The sequence below is a fragment of the Scomber scombrus genome, chromosome 1, assembly GCF_963691925.1.
Source record: "Scomber scombrus chromosome 1, fScoSco1.1, whole genome shotgun sequence".
NCBI classification, from domain to species: domain Eukaryota; kingdom Metazoa; phylum Chordata; class Actinopteri; order Scombriformes; family Scombridae; genus Scomber; species Scomber scombrus.
The window spans coordinates 27647061-27668486 of record NC_084970.1 but is presented as its reverse complement, the minus strand read 5'-3'; the positions used below and the strand labels follow the sequence as shown (position 1 = coordinate 27668486).

Sequence of the window (21426 nt, the reverse complement as noted above, 5' to 3'; positions counted from 1 at the left end):
GTGTCTATGGATCTGTGTGTGTGTTAGTATGAGAGTGTGTATGTGTCTGTGTATGTTTTTGTATGCGAGTGCTCGTGCATACATGTTGTAACTGGTTCTGCAGTCTCTCAAAGTGAATGCCCATGCCAGTGTGTGTGTTTGTGTACGTGTGTGTGTGAGAGTGTGTGTGTGTGTGTGTACACAACACCATCTGCCTGTGGCTGTGGAGCTAAAATCCCTGATAGCCTCTCGTCCCCATTTCAGAAACAGCTGATCAGTCATCCAACTAGCTGGCTGGCAGCTACATCAAAGACATAGTTGTCTCTGGAGAGCCATGTGTTACACACTCAGACACGTCACCTGCAATAACACATTCTGTTGTACAATATCATTGTGGTGGCTGGAGCAGAATGGCTGGAGCTGCAGCAAAAATTCACTGAGGTGTAGCTTTGAATGGCCAGAAATTGTGTTTCGTGAATCGTGAATTGTGCTTCCTTTTGTCTAGGAAGCTGAAAGGTGAAGTCTAGAATTGGAATATGCCCACAATCTCTGGACATACTGCTATTAAGATAATGTTATTGCTGCTGATAATGATGAATTTTCCCCTGTAATGATGTGACAACATTTATTTTTATCTCATTCACTTTTAGATTTCACTGCCAAAACAAAAAGCACTAATATGTGAACTATTGGAGTTGAGCCAGTTGGTAATATGAAAAATTGTCCATCCAATTTTCATTGAAATTTGATAGTGGTGTTGCAGTTATACTTTCAAAGTTAAAAAACTTTCTCTTAAAATCCCCACTGGGCCAAACAGCTGGTCATTAATGTTGTGCCAAAATGACTGAGACATTTGAGACTTTAGTTTTTTTTGTTTTGTTGCAATATTACATTTGTTTTAAAGATTTTGATTAAAATTCTATTATAATGCTGAGAAAATGTATGGAAAATAGGGACTTTTCTCAGCAGAAAATACTGCAGTCTCGCTTAAAACTGTCTATGGCAAGGTCTGATGATTATCCAGAGTACAATATAAAATGGTTACACTTTCATTTTGCATTTTTATCCAAGGTGACCTACACATGAGAGTTACACTACAACAAGAATCTAGTAAGGAGAGAACAATGTAAGTAAGTATTATGAAGCTAAATTCAGGTCTTACTGGACGTAGGTGCCACCAGGAAGTGCCCTGAGTGCACAGAAGTGAAGTATATATCAAGTATATATTTTTATATATTATATATTTTTTCCACTCATCAGGTGCAGAGGTGTTTGCGAAATAGCTGAGTCTGTTATTTTTAAAGATTGAGAGGGACTCTGACGATCAAATGGAGTTTGGGTGTACCAGTCCTTTAAACCAGTCAATGAAAAATAAAGTGATTTTTTGTAGCAAGATTAGTGTTAGACTCACATGTACATTAGTGAAGAAACCATTAATTGTTGTTCACCTGTTAGAACTTTGCTTTGAAAGGACTATCAATATACAGGATTTCACTATTCGTCTTAACTTTCATCAACATCTGAGCTCTACTTATATATACTTGTATAGCTTCATCCCTGGCTAACACTTATGCACAGCCTTGTGTGAACACTAGGACGTCCCTATCTGGCCAGTACTCGTCTACACCCAAACTGAGAAAGCTAGGCCAGTGGGTCACTGGTAGCTCATAGCTTTAACCAAGCATGGCTCAGCTCTGGACTTCCGCCAGTGACAGACATATTATTAGACCCCACCTTACCCTAGCACCTAGCCTGTTCCAGCACAAGTGACTTACCTCACACAGGCCACACTAGTTAATTCTCCCAGACACCCAGGCTCTTAATAGGGCCTGACATGACAGCTTGGACTGTGCATGTCAGAGTGACCCTATAACCTGGAAGCAGCCTTGCTGTGTGTTTGTATGCATTTGTGTGTAGTGAATTTGTGACACTAAGGCTGGGGGTCTTGCCTTTGGGGGAAGGGGCAGACACCTGTCTCCAGCTCAAAGAGAGGTCATTTTCCTGGGGTATGGGAACGACCGTGACTCAGCATCTCTGCTGCAGAGAGCAGCTACATTAGCAATACAAATTTATATAATAGGGAAAGGATAATGTGATCATCATTTTTTTGTTGGTACTTTGGCTGTAGATTGTAAAGGAAAAATGTGTATGGACATTGATTCTTGATAAATAAATATGGCTCCTCACACTTATTGCCCTGGAGATTGATTTTATTCAATTTTCATCAGCAGCTTTGGAATGCATCAGGGCCGCAATTGACAAACAGCAGTTTTATCTCCTCATGTGGAAATAGTATACACTTAACAAATAGTTCTGAGCTGCTCAGCCACTGAGATGGAGCCTGCCTGCAGTCGTTTGGGCTATCTAGTGACCACTTTACATGATTCCCTTGTTTTCCACAAGGTTGAGCTCACTGGAAAGCTTTTGGACCATTGGATGGATGGATGGGTAGATGGATGGATGAGTGGTTCCATGAACAGAGAACACTGAGTTATGTGGTGACAGAAATATAAGCAGGCAGAATGTGGTCACATGTGTTAAAAAAAAGAGAAACCCTCCAAACAGCTTTTGTAGATTAACAGTCAATGATTAAACCCTGTTAGCATATGGATAAACAAGTTAAGCTTATGCATCAGCATATGTACATACGTGTTTGTGTGTATGTGTACATACGTGGGTGTGTGTGTGTGTGTGTGTGTGTCTGTGCTCTCCCTGGTGCAAAAACCTTGCACTGATTCTTCTAAGGTTCTTGGTAACAGAGCAGGAAAACATGGGGATATCTGTTTGGTGTTTAAAAATATGATTACTGCATTTAACGTACTTCTAAATGTCACTAGCCTCACTTAGTACATTTCCTGAATTTCATATTTCACCTACTCTTTTGCTTTTGTGAGTGATGTGGGTGGTACCTTTTAATATTGTGCAAAACTGAGAGCATTGAGATCTATTCCAGAACAAAGGGTAATAACAATGATTAGGTGATTAGGTATTGTGGAGCAGCATTATCTCTGCAGCAGCGCAGAACAATCTCAGCCTACTGACCTGGATTAGTGGGAATATGATTGCATATTCACTGCTGAACAAAAAAACAACTTTACGTGTCAAGGACAATAAGCAGCAAATCAAGAATGCATTCTTAAATAGCCAATTAGCTTCATTACAGAGTCCTCGCTATGCTCTGTTTGAACTACTCTGCCTGTGTAATTATAAGTCTACAGAAACGTTATAACAAAGGATAATTAGTTGAATCATATAAGAGTATACAGTAATGATGCTGTTGAAAAAACAGGTAAACTGGGTCATGTGCTATAAGAGCTGCTTTGACCTATATTCAGTAGCATTGCATATCTAATAGAGCAACTCTTCCCAAACAGTCGAATTTTAAAATATTTATCATGCCACCAGTATGGGCCCATTCCGCCACCTCGGTCTCCTTCACAGTGCAATATGGTTTTGTTTTGTCATTTTGGTTTTGAACTTCACAGTGCTCCAGACAGCCAAGATAGATTACTTTGAATGGGAGTCAGTCTGTGCCTGCAGTGCCCATTCTAATTCAGCCTGGCTGCCACACCCACAGCTGCTGCCTGGGGCCAGTGCAAGAGCAGCAGGACAGAATGGAGCAGCGGTGAACTATTGCTGCATGGGGCCAGACTGAGAATATAGGTCATCCAGCCTTGCAGATGAAAGATGCATAGCACTGCCTGCCGAGGTGGAAGCAGGGTGGAGATGGAGTAAATATAGAGATGCTTCCAACTCCTCAGCATGGGCAGTTTAGATGACCACAGGGAGGGATAGAAAAGGGCATGTGCAGGGTATATGCAGGAGGGAGGATGAGAGTGGGAGGGACATGCAAGTTGGGGAAATGGAGGATATATAGTGTGGGGCATGGGTGGGGTATGTGCTGTGGGTGAAAGAGACTCAGGAACAGGAGTGTGTCAGTGTTTGTGGGAACCAGTATCAAATTCTCTTTCTTACTGTTGAAGGAGAAATACAGAAAGACTGCCTTCCTCGGAGCAGCTGCGCCTGGCACACAATGTGGGCCTCTGTTCGCCAGTGGCTGGTGGTGATCGGGGGCGAGTGTAAAGATCACACTCACAGTGCGCATATTCTTTTGTTTTCTTGACGAGTTCAGAGTGTGTGATCACTGTCAGTGCTCACAGCAGCGATACTTTGCCAATCAGAATAATATATTCTATTTTAAAAGCCCGGTTAAAGGACATGTTGAGAATTCTTCATGTCTATCTCAAAACAATACAGGTGCCCAAATGAACCTTGAAACAGGCTTTTCATGCTGTAATCATTCCTCCTTCCTCATACTGGCCATTAAAAGATATTTTCTTAATGCATTCCCAATGTAAGTGACGGGGAACAAAATCCACAGTCCTCTTTCAGTGATAAACTAGATTTAAAAGTTTTCCGAAGCTAAAAAAGTAATGTGTCAAAGTGTAAAGTGTTTTTATTGCCAAATTCCTGATTCTTGTTATTATGCTTCCACTGCAGCTCAACAGGGAAATGCAGTCCTGGTAAACAAAAGGAAAGAATTTTCTCCTATAAAGAAAATCATTTCCTTAACTTGGATTGCTGGTGCACAATATCAGCAGTAGATAAACTTTTGAAGAAAACAAGGACTGTGGATTTTGTCCCTCATCATTGCAAGTACATTTGAAAGGCACATTTTAATGGCCAGTATTGGCAGTTCAGGCCCCACTCCTGACCTGTTTTCAGACGTACTTGAAAAATTGCAAACCTATCGTTTAACCCAACCTACAACAAAACACTTTTTTCTGCGAGTTAGGGTGTGGATGAAATGAAAAATAAAGTTTTACTTGAGTTGATGACAATTATCCTTGTTACAGTAAGTGCAACAAAACCGTTCCAACTAAAAAGCAAATAAGTTCTTTATCACACCATCTGTTGAACAAGCATAAACATGTAGAAAAGCATTATTTTCATCTGCTTTACCCGCAGTTTCCCATCCACCATGGGTATGTCTTACACAACCATAGTGTGCTGGTTAAGGTACCATGACAAATATCCCACCCAGAAACTGAGAAACAACCATTTGATCAGTATCACTATGAAATTGGGAGATTAATGGGACAAATTACCAATTCTGAGCACAGTTGGAGGAAGCATTAAAAATAGGGAGACTCCCACAAAAATTGGGACTGTTGGCAGGTATGGGTTAGTTTTTTGCTTTTCCTGCCCAGGTTTTGAGAGATCTGTCTCTGAGAGTCTTATTGCCACCCAAATACAATGAAGGTGAAGGGAAATTAATTTCTATTGCTTACAGCAGAATCTCCAGTTGTCTCCAGTTCTCCTGTACTTTGGATAATCTACAGAACACACTGTCAAAAGTTTTATCTCAAAGTACTTTCTACTTAAGAAACTTTTCAGGGTAGGTTTTCCAGAGTCACAGGGACACAGTTCCTGGGAGGAGATGTAGGAGCAGTAGAAATGTTAATGTCAATTTTCAGTTCTTTGAGCAACACAGATGATATAAACCTCCATTGTGCAGGGGTGATGACAGAATTCTCAGAGATGGATATCTGGGCAAACAAAATCTAATCTACCCGCATGGCTAAATACTGTACCGCTAGAGGTAAAACTAGAAAGCGTGCACTTCTGTAACTTAGCTCAACCATCTCTTTCATTTTTAAAAGAGAAGCATCACTTAGCAAAAAAAAGACATGCTATGAGCTCAGAGAATAGAGGTTGAAAGAATGATGGCTTGACTTGTGAAAGTAGGTGTAAATGCAGTCAACCCCAAGGTTTTGTCAAGCTTGCAGAGAATTCCCTTGCTTGTTCTCTTGTCTGTCACTCCTTCCCAGCTGCAGCCTGCTCCAGTCGAGGTCAAACTTAGGCACGCACTCATGATAAGTGGCCTTTTGTTAAGACAAATGTTTCAAGAGAGGTACTTGTCAAAATGTCTGGTTCTGGAGGCAATGGCTAATACATGTGCATAACAACAGAGAAAGCACTGCAATCACTCAGTAACTGTACGTGCAGCGTTTCCCTATTAAAACATAATTATGCACATTATTCAATGAAATTAGTACCCCTCCATTGCCTATTGTCTATTAGTCCCATCAGATAAAGTTTTAAATGACCTGTAAATGCAGGACTTGAATAAAGCATGGTGATTATTCTCCTGCTGATAGTCAATCATTCTGTTATTAAGCAATGCTTGGTCCTCATCATGTCGTTCCTTCTCCTGCATCCAAAGTCAGTTTGTTAGAAGAACAAAACAAAAGGATTTCTTTCAGTCATTAGCTCATTTATCCACCCTTGCAACCCCAGTGAACTAATAATGATCATTTACCTTAAGAGAAACGGCTGAGAAAAAACTGCATGTGCTATGACCTTACCATTGAAAGGGTCTGCAATTCAAGTGACAATTGCACAAATTGAATAAGTGAGTGATTTTCCATTTATAGAGATTGAAAGAGTCTGAGAATAGGATACACATGGACTGCTAGTGCTATTCCATTCTGGTCAAATGACACCTAATTTTGTAGCTGTGGCTACGTGAGGAGAGTGAGGGAGTGAGAGGGGGAGAACAGTGGAGGCAGAAAAAAAACCAATAGGGTACAGGCAGGAGTGACAGGGAAGGGTGGGGTGACTTTGTGACAGGAAAAGAAAGGGCAGAGCATTGGATAGAGTGGCAACTTGGTATGTACGTGGGTGGGTTTGTAGAGGTGAGAGGGGCACAGAGGTAAGAGTCCATGGTGTGGGGTTAAGGAAGGGTCCGTCTAAATGTGAAGGGTCATTGCTGAGAATGGAGCAGCGTTCACTAACAGACAGACAGTCTGTCTCCCTTGCACTAAAGAGTTTAGGGACACACAGAGACTCAGCTGTGGGTCTAGACAACACTCAGAGATGGAGGGGGAAGTCAAGGAGAAGTCATTCCAACCCCCCACATTCAGATTCTTCCTCCCATGCTCATGCAGACAATAGGCAGCCTTTTAGGGGCCCTGGCACACCAAGCTACCCTCAAAGAAACAGTGCTACCAAAAGCCAACTGATCAAAAGCTTTGCAACGCCTCCCATGGCCTCATGTCCTACCCAGTCTCCTAAAAACTACATTTAAATACAACTAATTAGATGCAATGCAACATGATTAACATTTTATGGTATTGTTTTAACCACTAAAAGTACAACTAAGAAAGGTAAGGGAAAGATCATTGTCTGGCACAATATTAACAAGATAAAGAAAAAGCTAGGGTCTGGTGTCAGAAGCTGACCTCCTTCTCACCAGACTAGTCCCAAAAGTATTTGTCAAAGCAAATTAGCAGTATATAAACATTTTTTGTAAGAAAGGTAGCATCTCCTCACATCACCTTTAATTTTCTTCTATTAACAGTTGCATTTGAACACATCACAAAAAAGAAAAAGCACAGCACAGCATAGTGTGGTGATTGAATGATTAACTAATAAATAAAGAAAGATGGAGTAAAAGTCACATTCATGCTCAGTTTCGAGCTCTCATTTTATGCTTATAGTATGACTCCTGTCATCTAATCTAGGTTATAAAGCATGTCAAATACCTGCATGAAATAACAAAAGGTGACACCTGTTTTTTGTGCATATTTGAATGCTGATGCTGTCATTTGAATGCTGATTAATTTGTAATGGTGACAATTTCATTAGCACAGGCAAGAGGGACAAAAATGTCAGCCATTGCCTTATCTGCTCTACTTGCTGCCACCTCCATAATGACAAACATATGGGTTTGGGACACAGGCCAAGCTGCCATGGGTGCTAAAATCCTCAAAGCTGTTTCAAATGTAAGGTTTTCTTATTTTCTTGACAAATTCCATTTTGAATATTGAAATTCAAATTGCAGCTTGCATGCTTTGGGATTTTCAATTTTGAACCTCATTTCTATATTGTTCTGATTGGAACAAAAACACTGAATTAAAAAAAAGCTGTGCATATTGATTAGAAATATCACACATTACACGAGAGAAAAAAAGAGCGAAGAACCTGCTTTCAACTTCCCTGCCTGCCAGCTGTTTTCCATGGTGACCTAAAGCTGCTACACAGTGGGAAGGTCATTGTCAATTGAATCAGCGTAATTTGGGTGCTTCTCTTTGCACCCATCTGAGAACAGCAAAATGCATTATGGGAGGAAACCTGCGGGGTGTGTGGGTGTGTCCGCCTGCTTCAATGTCTAGATGTCTTTCTCATTGTGTCAGTCAGCATGTCTCTCTGTTCGTCCTTGTGTAAGCAGGCATGGTGCAAGCGTGTGAGCCTTCTAAATGCAGAGGCCCACAGCAGATGAGCCATTGCAATGATTGGCTGGTCCCTGCCGTGTGCTGATAGGTCGCTGTCTCTTTCTGTTCAAACACAGGTCTAATCAGGCACTTTAACAGGCTGCCTTTTACAAACACACCATGCTCAGCACTGGGGGATCTGGCAAACACAGACTTGTATTTATGTGTGTGTGCGTGTGTGTGGGGGTGTGCGTGCGTGCATGCTGAGGGTCATATAATTAGTCTTGGTGAGGAGATGGAGTTGCGAAATCTGTCTTGCTCAGTTCTCCTGCAGCCCACATGGTCTTGATTCTGTCACACCATCCGTAATACTGAGTCCTTCATTTTGTACTGATGATTAAGTGTATAAATATATGTGTATGCATGTGTGTGTGTGTTTGGCTTACAATAATGAATAACTCTTCATAATAACATTAAATCCATCTGGTTAGCAGACATCCAATTACCGAAAGTTGTCCAAAACACACACACACACACACACACACACACACACACACACACACACACACACACACACACACACACACACACACACACACACACACACACACACACACAGACACACACACACACACACACACACACACACACACACACACACACACACACACACACACACACCTGGACAGTTATGCACACAAGCAGGACTTCTATGTAGGCCTGTCATCAATTGTTGAAGGACTACGAGGTCATTGATAAGAAAGAAGAACACCACTTTGGACTAACATGTCACCATTGTATCTCTGCTGTAATGGCCAATTACATCCCCTGTCTTCTTCTTCATTGCTTCTTTCTCTTATCTTTCCTCTAAACGGTTTTAATCAGTCTGCTCTGCCCCCCCCCCCCCCCAAACAGAATTGCTTTATTAGCTACGTCTATGTGTTTTTTCTCAGTTTGTGGTTCAGCATCATCACCCTTTTGCATTTCCACACCAGCTCAGCTGAGTCTTATCATGTTCCAGTGTAGGACAGTTTTTTTTGTCAGGCTGTAATCATAACTGACTCACTATTTAATCACACCCAAAATCAGCTGAGTGGTGTCAGTGTAACTGTAAACTCCCAGGCTCAATGTGGTCATCCTGCCAATGAAAGGGAAGGAACCATTTCTTATAAACTGGCTGTTTGTTTTTTTCATTCTTCAGCAGTTTTTCTGTTTTACCTTCATCCTCAAAGAGGAGCCTCACTATTTCTGCAGCTGATTCATTTTTAAAACCTCTGCCAGGCTTGTTTTGTGAAGTGTTGACTTTGTCACAAAGGTAAGAATATTCGTTTTAAATATTAAGAGTATTAAAGGAAAATGCAGTCATAGCTGAACTAATTGTATGAAGAGTTGTAGATGCTTATTGCAGTTTAAAGTCCCTCACAACCTCTATCATTATCACACTGGAATTATCCCATGTTCTGATCACGGTTGCTTACAGTAAGCTATGGGGTGGTACACTTAATGTGACAATCCAACACTAAACCCAGTGCAGCAACAGAAATCGGTAGTCTAAGGCAGACAGAGAGTGTGTCTTTCTATGTTTGACTCTAAGATAATAGACATTCCCTAAGGGATCAGCACATCAGGGTATTCAGAGCTCCAAAAGCAGCTTGGTCCTGTGGCACATCAACACATGAACATTGGTACTTACACTTTGTAATTAACAGCATAATGTAAAGTCTATAAACACAAATTCTACCCCAGATATCAAGTATGGCTCCTGGCCATGATGGACATGAAGTTAATCTTGACTCATTTAACCTCACTTTAATTTTACTTGTGAAACTAATTGTCTTGGCACCTGCAGCATTTACTAATTAGAGACTCAGTTATGAAAATAGTAAGGGCATAATGGAGTGTGGACCTTTTTTATATAGCAAAAATAGATTATCTTTGTGTGTGTGTGTGTGTGTGTGTGTGTGTGTGTGTGTGTGTGTGTGTGTGTGTGAGTTTGCGTGTGTTTTTTCTAACACTTTATGTAATTGTAGGGACATAATGTGGGCTTGCTTGCCATTTGGTGACAAAAAGCAGATCCCAGCAAGAAAAATAATTTGACCAAAGGGTCATGACATGGTTTTTGGTTAAAGTTAGGATTAAGGTCAGGTTAAAGGTGAGGTTAGTGTTGAGATTAGGCATTTAGTGGTAATGGTTAAGGTTAGGTTCAGTCCCCAGGGACACTTATGTAACAAATACAAGTGTGTGTGTGTGTGTGTGTGTGTGTGTGTGTGTGTGTGTGTGTGTGTGTGTGTGTGTGTGTGTGTGTGTGTGTGTGTGTGTGTGTGTGTGTGTGTGTGTGATGGTTGTGTTTGAATTTGAATTGGTCATATTTTTTGGAGGATCCTGAAGCAGTGACTGCCCCCTATAGGGTATACGCTTGTCACTGTTGGGGTAGGTGTATGTGTGTGTGTGTGTATTGGTGTGAGGAGAACAGACAGCTCAGGTGTGTGTGCAGTGGGCCATACGCAAGTCTGGGAGTGTGGGGACTTGAGGGTCAGTGGCTTTTCTCTGAGTCCATACACACAAATGCATACTGTACCTGTGCTCAAAGATCATAACTGTTTGCGTTAATCCTTCTTTGCTTGGTGGTTCTATTCCACAGAGGTTAATTAGAGATAATCACTGTTCTGCCACAAAGCAAACTCTACTAATTTGTTATCATTGCTTCTTCCCATTGTCTTCTGTAAAGCCTTTCTTTACTTGTCTTGTCCTCTTATCTGTGTGTATGTATGTGTGTGGGGGGGATAGGGGGGTGGGATAGTACTGCAGTATGAGTATATTTTGGTGGCAGTGGTACCCCTGTAGCTATTTTGAATGAAATGGGTTTTTTTCTAACCTGGAAAACTTCTTTCTTGCCTTTTCTACCAAACTTCATGAACAAATCCTTTAATGGCCTTTACAGAGTGCATGATACATAGTTTAACAATAAAACAGTGTTGAACAATGGGGATTTACAGAAATCATGAATTTGCAACCCCTGTTTCTTGGGGCGCTCCATGGCACATGGAGCTATGAAAGAAAACAATTACTATGATGATGTCTTGGAGGCTTTAGATTCATTGTAACCTGGACACTTGTGGCTGCATCTTTTTCTTTTTAAAAGCTAACCACTCACACAAAACCAACACACATGGCTTCTGAATTAGCTGGGTTAGCTGGGTGCACCTTTTGGCACACATGTTGATGTCTGTGGAAAACTGGTGAGGGTTTATGTCTTTGTTGACACACTACAGGTTGATCAGGGCGATCAGATGAACTGGACATAGTGTGAACCTCCATGTGTCATTGCTGCCATTATAACTTGTTAAATCCTGTTTCATAGAATTCTGTCACACCAAAGCAGACATTTGCATTTTCTAAATGCAGAGCTAATTTTGCTCTGAACTCAGCATTACACCCTCCAAATAAATCTCCCCACTGACAGGTGAAAAGAAATGGCTGACATGTGTATGGGAGGTGACACATGGCTGTCCACATAGACCAGCAGTGGATGTTGGCAGTGACAGACACAAGTGTTCGCCAATTTGCCATTCCAGATAAGAAAAAGGGGAAAATGTTACTGTGCTTGGCAAGTAAACATAACTGTTAGCTTTATGAATGGCTACATCTAAATACTGTGGTTGTGCTCCCAGCTGAGAATAGTGTAACTATGCTAGGTTGTAGCATAGTTTTGCAGTAAAATAACAAGGCAGTCAAAGCAGGGTAAATAGAGGTTAAAAATATCCCTGAGCACACTCTGCTCTGTCATTGCCTCCCCTTTGATTGATGACAGGATGTATCATTCCTATCATTGTGTTTTTTATTTTTTTGTTTTTTCTTCTGGATCCCTTCAGCTATTTCATAGAAATATGTTAATTTCACATTCCAATTAAGAAGAAGTCACTCAAAGGAGGTGAGACAAGGTTTAATGAGAAATAATTGGAACATTTTCCATTTTTTGCTGCTGCACAAAATTGAGGTCTACATGGTTAGAGGTCTGTGTTCAACAAAATCAATTTCATTAATTTCTGCTACAGTAAACAGTAACACATAAACCTGACTTCATAGCGAACAATGTGACTTTAAACAACTGTTTATTAGCTGCTGTCTTCTGCTGTCTGCGGAATTCTGTGGGAACCATCACAAAGCCCTAAAAGCATGGATTAGACCTATTAGTGTTGTACAAGATGACATCATCACATTTTTTTTTACTAATTTCAGGGCGCATATCCGATGGGAATTTATTGCCCACTTTAGGGGTTTGTCCTTTCAGAGGGAAAGCAAGAAACATAAAAGGGAATTAAAGGGAACAAAAGAGTGTTGGGCAGATGCACCATTAGCTGGACACCTACTTGGAGTGTATTTGTGTTTGTGCAAGTGTGTCTTTATGGTTTGTAAATGTGTATATATATATAGTGTGTGTTGTGTGTTTGTGTCATCACTGACGTATCACTGTGAGCACTCTGTGTGTGTGTGTGTGTGTGTGTGTGTGTGTGTGTGTGTGTGTATGTGTGTGTGTGTGTGTGTGTGCGTGTGTGTGTGCGTGCGTGCATGCATGTGTGGTTGGTCATGCAATGCCACGGGTCATCAATAATATATCAGCTCCACTCTCATGCATTTAACACTTGGTTTCACTTGATTTACTCATCTGGCTCCTCACCCACAGGGGGATGAAGTTATCATTAAAACATGTCCTTCCTTCCCTCCTTGCTCAACAAATTTACCTTTACAGTGAAAAATTCTGCTATAAGGAAAGATTCCAAAAAGAAACTCATATAACGTAACACATAAAGTTACCCTCTGAGAAATATTTAACTTTGAGTCATCCATCAATCATCTACAGCTTGGCATTAAACTAATTAAACCTGGAACCAGTTTTAATTAAAATCTAACTAAAATGGAAAGAGTCTCTGTCCGTCTGTCTGTATGTCTGTCCTTCGATTTTCTGGACAACCGTTCATCCGATCGACTTCACACTTGTCTGATGTATTGCTGAGAACCTAGCCTGGTCCCAAATAGCTAGCTGTTAGCAATTACACCAGCCATCTAATCGACTTGGCGACACTTGGCTGGTGTATTGCTGAGGACTCAAGGAAGTGCAGTGTTGGGTGAGCAGTTCTTGAGAAAGCTGCAAGCAGCAATACGGCCCATCCTGAACAAGCATATTTTGAGTGGGTCAATGCACAATTTAAAATTAAAAAAGCCAATTAAGTGTAATTCTGTGACTGCCATGTGGATACAGTATGTAATATATGGCCCTATTTGCATATGAAAAGCTGGAAAGAATGAGAATTTAAATCAATTCATTTTTCGAAATCCACTGAGAGCTGAATAAACTTGGCAGCTGAGAGTGGGGCTAATCACAGAGCCAATGTAATGGCTTAGATGACATGATTTGCAGTTCCTATAACTTTGCAGCTTTCTGAATAACTTTTTAAACTAGATGATGGACATGAGTATAATATAGAATGATGATGACAAAAATATGTTGGACAATATAAAATGAAGTCTGTTTCCAAAACAGGAAATCAAAATGAGATCAATTGCATATTCATTCAATTATATGTAAAATGGATTCATCTTTATGAATGAGTCAAAGGAGAGCGGTATAATATAGTATAAAGTATGGATGAAATTACTGCTTCAAATGTTCATTGAACCTTGTCGGACCACAAGCAAACTTTGTGGTTATGCACTGGAGTCAACCTATCAATGCAAGTACATGTTAGATCATCATCAGACCTTTAAAAGGTGCCATTATTTCCATATCACATTTCTGCATTGTTGTACCTTTGACAGACACCATATACAGTACATCAGTTGCCCATTGTTCACTTTCATAACTAGTGTACCATAATTTATGGTGTCTGCCAGTTTTTTTTAAAAACAAACAACCTTTTTACATGTAATGTTTTCTCTTGGACTACAACACACATTTGCATAAATTACCGGTTTATTGTATATTTTGCTAATGTTAGCTAACATCAATCAGGATTGTCGACAAGAGCTCTGATACAATTTCTTCTTCTTGAATGATCATGTTTGAGTATCATTTTCACACCAGTGAGTGACACTGGTGTTGTTCTTCTCGCCTATATTTAAACCAGAACTCAGCACAGTTGTCACCAGGTGCATGTCCCTCTGTGTATATGTGATTGAGCGTTTGAATGTAACTTTTCATTTATTTGTCAATCAAATGCAGCCTGAGAGTGCCTTTTATTCTCGAGAAAATTGCCTTTTCACCCAAATAAGCTGGTTTCAACCTGAGTTAATTATTAGTTATTATAGTCATTTTTAAATTCATGTTTTTGTAAGGCTTACTGTAATCCATCTATCTACAGCTTTAAGGGTGAGGCTAAAGTCACAACAGTCATAAAGTGATTTTCTCATATTCTTGGGTGAAAAAGAGAATAAATAGATAACCAAAAGAATATAACAGAAAGTGGGAAATGAACATAACAGACAAAAAAACAAATGATTGAAAGACTAGAGGAGAAAATTGATGATTGGGAGAACAGACCAGGAGAAAAAAGAAATAGATGGAGTCTGTAGAGAGGATAGGTGGAGGAGGTTGTGGATAGGCCTTTTTATGTGCAGCAACATTAATCTCTGTCAGACTTTTGGTCAATATTGTCTGTGGTCTCGACCATTGGATGTCACTGTAAATGATTGATATGGCAATAACCTGTTTACCCAGGTGGCTTAAACCAGTGGTATTCTCGGCAATATTGAATAAACAGCACAAATCCACTCTCCTCTGCAATAGTTTACAGGTTTGCATGCATGTGTGTGTACACATATACACACACTGCTCAGGGGTATGTCAGTGGTGGCTGGGCTGCAGGGTGACACTGAAAAAAGAAAAAAAAAAGGTTCTTCAGCAGGATAAGTTCAAGCATCTGTCCAGCTGAAGTGTCCTTGAACAAGATGTCAAATCCCTACCTGCTTACGCTCCTTTTTTCATGACCTCTTGATCATTTTAGGAAAGCATTTGACATAATACAGAGAGTCACTTTTTATTAATTTGTAGGGCTGGAGTCTTGCCCAACTGACACGAGAGAGAAAGTAGGAAGAAAGCAGGAAAATATCTGGACTGTATCACATAGCAAAGAGCTAAAAGGCTCACATTCATACCCTAAAAGTGTATGAAAATATGAACAAATTAGTCACCAGTCCACCTTGCAATAGTTTACAGCATTAGAATAAGTCAGATCAGGTGTAGGCAACTCACACAACCCCAGACTCACACACAAGCACACTGAAAAAGGCAACAATCCTAACTTCTTGTTTCCGTGAGCGGCAGTGCCAACTATATTGAACGTAGTGCTACGGCCCTCTTCACTGTTTTCACATATAGCAGTAATTCTGAGGTTAGAGGGAATTATCCAGGAGGTCAATTGCTTTGACTGAAAGTAACTGTCTGTGCTATGAGTGACCAGCATCAGAGCTGAAGGTCTACTGACAGGCAGCTGGAGATAAGATGAAGTGCACCTCCCGAGGCCTCTGCCCTTGGCAGAGTCACTTCGACTTTTCCTCTGCTGTCTTCGCTGTCTCCACCCACCTCAGGGCTCCCAGTGTCTGCTGCTCTCAGCTGGTCAGCTTATCGGCCAGCACTGCTACCCCATACGCTCACACACACAAATACGCACACACACACACTGACAGAGAGTGCTCTAAATTTAAACCAGCCTGTCCTCCCAAGAAAAATGATAGCTTAGGTCGTAAATTCAGTCACCAAAATGACCTACAGTTACGTTTAAGTGGCAGATGCCATCTAGCGGCTGTAGTAATTATGACCCAGAGAGGTGACGCAGTTCAGATGACGTCAATATAAGGTGACAAATTTCCATATTTTGAGGTGGCAGGTTGGGTGGATAGATAGATGGCAAAAAGTGGACTTAGCTTCTGGAGACTGCTGTTTGCTTCACGTTTCCGTGAGTCGTGACAGCCTTTTAAAAACCATAACTATAACTACTGTTGCCATGACAACAAAGGTTGGTTATCTTTAAGGAAATGGTAACTTCAACAAACACCACATTACAAGTGAACATTTTAAGCCAAGCCATGGTATTTCTCTAACCAAGTGGTTTTTGTGCCTAAACGTAACCAGACTTTAACCATAGCATTATCACACCATAAAACATAATTATTTTTTAACAGTGATTTACAGTTTTGGAAAGCAGAGATAAATAAAAATTCTGCTTTGTGTCATTCTGGAGTCCGTGATACAATCAACCTACTGTATATGTGGTCGTTTAATTATGAGAACATAACATGATTTAAACTCAGATTAGATTTACTACTGACCAGCTTCCAGTGTGCCATAGGAAACATCTCATCTCAGCATATGGTGCATTATGATATTAGGTTGTCTGCTATACTGAATTATTTTTACAGCAAAGCTTGCCAGAATGTTTCAGTGACACACTGCTTGGAAATGTAAAGTGGTTTTTTGATGTATTGAAATTTTGTGTTTCAAGCAACTTGAAAAAGATCCACACATTTTTATTTTGTGTCTGTGCACATATTTACATACATGAAAGTATTCTGGGTCAAATGAGCATTATTAACGTATTCAAATTTTGTACACACTAAAAATCACTCGGTCAAAGTAGCGCCCATACAACACTGGGTTAACTTTACCCAGGAGCAATCTGTTATTTTGACCCAGTTTTACACACAACAAGCTTCACCTAAAAACTCTCATAAATGCACTTTTTTTTGCACAAAATGATGTGCATATGAAAGAAGCAGAAGATGCACAAGTTATTAACAATTATTAACAAACCATGACATGTAAATATAAAAAAGTAGAGTAGATTATAACAAGTTTAGTTAGTCTATATAACCCAACATTAAAAAGAAATGTAACACCAAAACTGGGACAAAACAACCGCTTGAGTGGCTTTCTGGTTAACATTAACCCAGTTGTGCTGGTGTTATTTTGACCCAAACTTGGTAAAAATTTGAACTGGAACTTTAATTTTTAGTGTGTACAGACATCTGAAAACACATCGGTATGTCCAAATTCTACACATATAGTCATGACTGTAAAAGAGGAAAAGCCAAATGATTTCAGGGAGGGAAAGAGAGGGTAACCAGTATGACTCAAAAGGGTTAAACTGGTCCACAACATAGGAGGGTCAAATACAAAAACAAAGACAACAGTCACCAATATGTGCTGGTGCTGCAAATGAGTTTGCAAATTGCTGTGTCACACATACACACTTACATATTGTAGTATATTTATGAATGCTTAATGGCACTTTTATTTCACAAGGAGTTTAAATATGCTAATATAATTTTATTTTACCAAACTTTTTAACATGAGAATGGGGGGGCTGGGAGGGTGTGTTAAACCGTCTTCCATTATATATCTCACAATGTGCGGCTATTAAAGGAGATCTATTGCTGGCAAGCTACAGTATGCAAAGACATTAATTATACAAGCACTTGTCTACACTGCACAACAGTATTGACTTTTTACCTTCTTTAGCCATTTTCTATTCAAGCTAATTAAAAATGTTGTATGACTTCTCCTATTGCACTGAGAGTGGAGAGACTAAGTGTGTGAAGCCAGTGCTGATGGAATTAAGATGTAATGAACCTCGTATGGAGCGGAGGATGCATTCTTCACTAGACTTTCCCACTATTTTCCTGTCCTCTCATTTATTCACATTGTGGGTCTTGCACAATAAATAGTGGGTATCTACTCAGTGTTATTATGAGACACAGGGAGTTAATAGAAGCTCAGCTTTACTGCAGGTATGTGATGAGTCCTTCAATGAAACGGAATAATGTCTGGGCAGACAGAAAGAGTGGTGTTCACCTGAGAGTCTTCAAACACCAAATCATTCAATGTCTTTGGCCAACAATCACCCATACTTTGTGTGGTTGATCCAGCACGGTTGGCATAGTTGGCCCTTTTCCGTGACTGTTCTGCCGATTCAGCATGTTGAATTGGCTGCACAGGCAGGTAGTGAGAAAAACTGTCTATGTGGCTAACTTGGTAAATCCATTATTTTGTTTGTGTGGTACGGTAATGAATAATGAACATCTTAAAGAGGACGTATCGTGCACATGTTACAGGTCTATATTTTTATTCTAGGGCTCTACAAGAAATCCTTTGCATGATTTACAGTTTAAAAAAACTCTTTATTCAGACTTCTGTCTGAAACAGGCCGTTTAGCTTGTGTCCCCCTCAACGATTAGGCCTCTCTCTCTGACATCACAACAGTATATAAATGACAGATATAACCAAAAAACATTATATCTTCCCTTTAAGGATAAAAAAACAAAACAAGGTTTGAGTTCATGAAAATCTGAAGGACTATAATTTAAAACGGTAACTCTATGATCTCTGTTTGATTGTTCATCCTAATGATGCTAGTTCTTTAAGTTGAGGGCAGCAGGGTCAACAGGTAGATCATTTTATGCTGTTTGAATAAATTATATTATGCCACACTGGAAAATTATTCCAGGAAAGTGTGTGTGTATGTGTGTTCATTCATTACCTCACGTACATGCCCTCCTACCTATGAGCAGTTGCCTTGGGTAAAGGAAATACATTTCTATTGCCATCTCTGCAAAGACCTGCCTAAATGAGAGACATAGTATTTCAGAGTGGAAGGGGGTTTTTCAAAAGAATGTATCAGAAAATGTATTAAGAGGATGTTATTCTCCTCAGAGAGGAGAGAACCTCAAAGCTGGTATTTTTGTCAGATGAAAGATGGAGACCTTCTAACCTCATCCTTGTGTTGATGAGAAGGGGAGGAGATATAAAAACAGTTTTCTTTGTACAGCCAGGAATGAGAATTGCTCGTTGAAAAAGACCCTGTTATTACAGCCAGAGACCTCAGTTAATGTATTTTGGAGAAAAAGCAGTTCAGCTTGCTACGGAGCAAAGGACGATAATCATTAGAATTCTGCCATATATTAAATGAACATTCACCTAAATGAAGTTGTGCTTGTTTATGATTTGAATTGTAAATTAATTCAAATTTTCTGCTCGCATGAATATGCAGGCTTTTTCCATCTTTTCCATCCAAAAGAGTACACTCTTGGCTTCTCGTCCGATAGCCTATTAAGCTACATCTCTAGTTGTGGGAGGAAGGACCATGTGGTTGTGGGTTCTCTTTGCACAAAATGAAAGCCAAATGTGAAGTGGCACAGTAAAGTTCCTTGTAGGAAAGCTGGTCTGGGCTGAGAAAGCCTGGAAATAAAGTTTTTGAAAATAGATTATCTTTACATCTTTTCCATATCCATGAATGAATACTATAGTATTCATTCTTTGCTCTGTGACCTTATAAGGCCAGCCACAGTCAGCGCCCAAGAAGAGGACTTAACCATGGCTCCCTACAGGTGTCTCTCTCTGACTGTGACTGGGTGTGTATTATGTTTGAAAGTAATCCTTTGACACACTAGAAATATGTAGATGAGATGTTTGAGAATGTAATGCCATTTGTTGACTACTTTGTCATTGTTGACGATAATATCAATTAAAATGCTGCAGATATTAATAATTCATTGAATTACACAAATATTTAACCTAGACACTATATTTTTGTTATATTGTCATATATTTGGTAAATTAATACTATGCCCTCTGTCCAGATGTCTATTCTTAGTTAAGTCCCATTTTTTCTGTCCTTGTCATTTGTACATCTCAGTGATTATTTATTGATTGGTTAATGTCATGTCTCCTTGGTTCGTGCCTTACTGTAGGCTAATGTGGTGCTCAAAAATATCATCAGGTTTGGCAGGTTGCCAGAGTGCCAACTTGGCCTGATATGGTGATAACGCTCCTGTCTATTTATGAACTCTTAATGAATGTACAAGCTCGTGGGGTGTTTTATATTTGTCCTCCAAAATCTCCAACTATGTCCATTTCCTAAATATTCAAAATACAGATGATATTCTTCAGTTACTTACTCTGCAATGCACTGTTCTTACAGTCATAAAGAAGTTAAATCTCATAACTCCAGTTATTGTCAATGTTATTATGGAGCTGAAAGGGTATACACATACCAACTATAGATTAAATATAGATTTAACCAGTGCTGCTTTCTTTTTATTTATGTTTTACTTCTTTGCCCCAAGCCTGTTATTCTTCAATTTTTGGTCTATACATAATGGATGCTGTGTGAGTGAGTCAGAGTGGAGTTTGGCTCTGGGACTTGCGGGCATTACAGTGAGATAGAGTAGGGGAAGGGAAGAGAGACACAGTGAGCGGCAGACTGACCGAGAGTCTGAGCCAAGCCTTGGCAACTAAGCAAAAGAAGAGAGATTATTTGCCCCAGTGAAAAGGAGAAGAAATCATGGTAGACAGTAGCAAAAGCTCTGTTTGTGACCCCTGTCTGTCCCAGAATGATATGGACTACAATATATTTTGGTTTTTGAAGTGCTTTTACAACTAACTGGATTAGAAAGGGTTGACTTAAAAATTGAAATAAAATTAAAACAAACAAACAAACAAAATACCCTGGATAGTGTAACTGTAGCAATCCATGCTTAACAAATTTGCCCTATTCCTGAATTCAATTCAATTCAATTCAATTCAATTCAATTCAATTCAAAACACTTTATTTGTCCCTGAGGGACAATTTAAAAGGCATGAATGTACTGTGGTGTGATATTGTTTTCCTGTACTAATGAGTGCCCAAAGGTACGTTATGCAATTTTCGTGAAGAGTAAAAGTATCTTCTAGACTCATCATTTGAATCATTTAAAGAGTGAGAAATTAATTATGAAAGAGGAACGTCAGTAGCCCAAACAGTCCAAGAGCAATGTGTTATTGGACTCATTGATCCATACATACACATATTTCACATCCCTTGTCTTAAGAGTCATCCTTGGAAAGTCACAAAGTTCTTTGAAAAAAAAAAAAATCATCTGGCAAAAAAAAGTTGTATTTGGCCCAACTTTTGTTGCAGCACATTGCAACGTCATCTAGCACGACATTGCATTTGCCAATCAAATACATGCAAGCCGCTTTTACTCTGAAGGCTCAGTTAAAAGTATCAATAGGGGCCTTTACCTGTAGTTACTCACTTGTCACAGTTTCCTATCAAAATCATGAACTCTTGAAAAAGATTTTTTTAAATTTTACCCAGATGCTGATTTCACAGCAGTGAGCAACAAAGAGCCATAATGCATGGCTGACGCTGCTAACAGGAGGCTGATTGACAGTCTCAGAGTTTAGGAGTGTCTTTTG

The 21426-nt window shown here is 39.7% G+C and overlaps 1 protein-coding gene across 1 annotated transcript in view; it reads right to left on the bottom strand.

The window, feature by feature from the left end:
* The window catches only part of lysmd2 (LysM, putative peptidoglycan-binding, domain containing 2), a 391867-nt gene that overhangs the window by 101657 nt on the left and 268784 nt on the right, over window positions 1–21426 (bottom strand). The window lies entirely within an intron of this gene.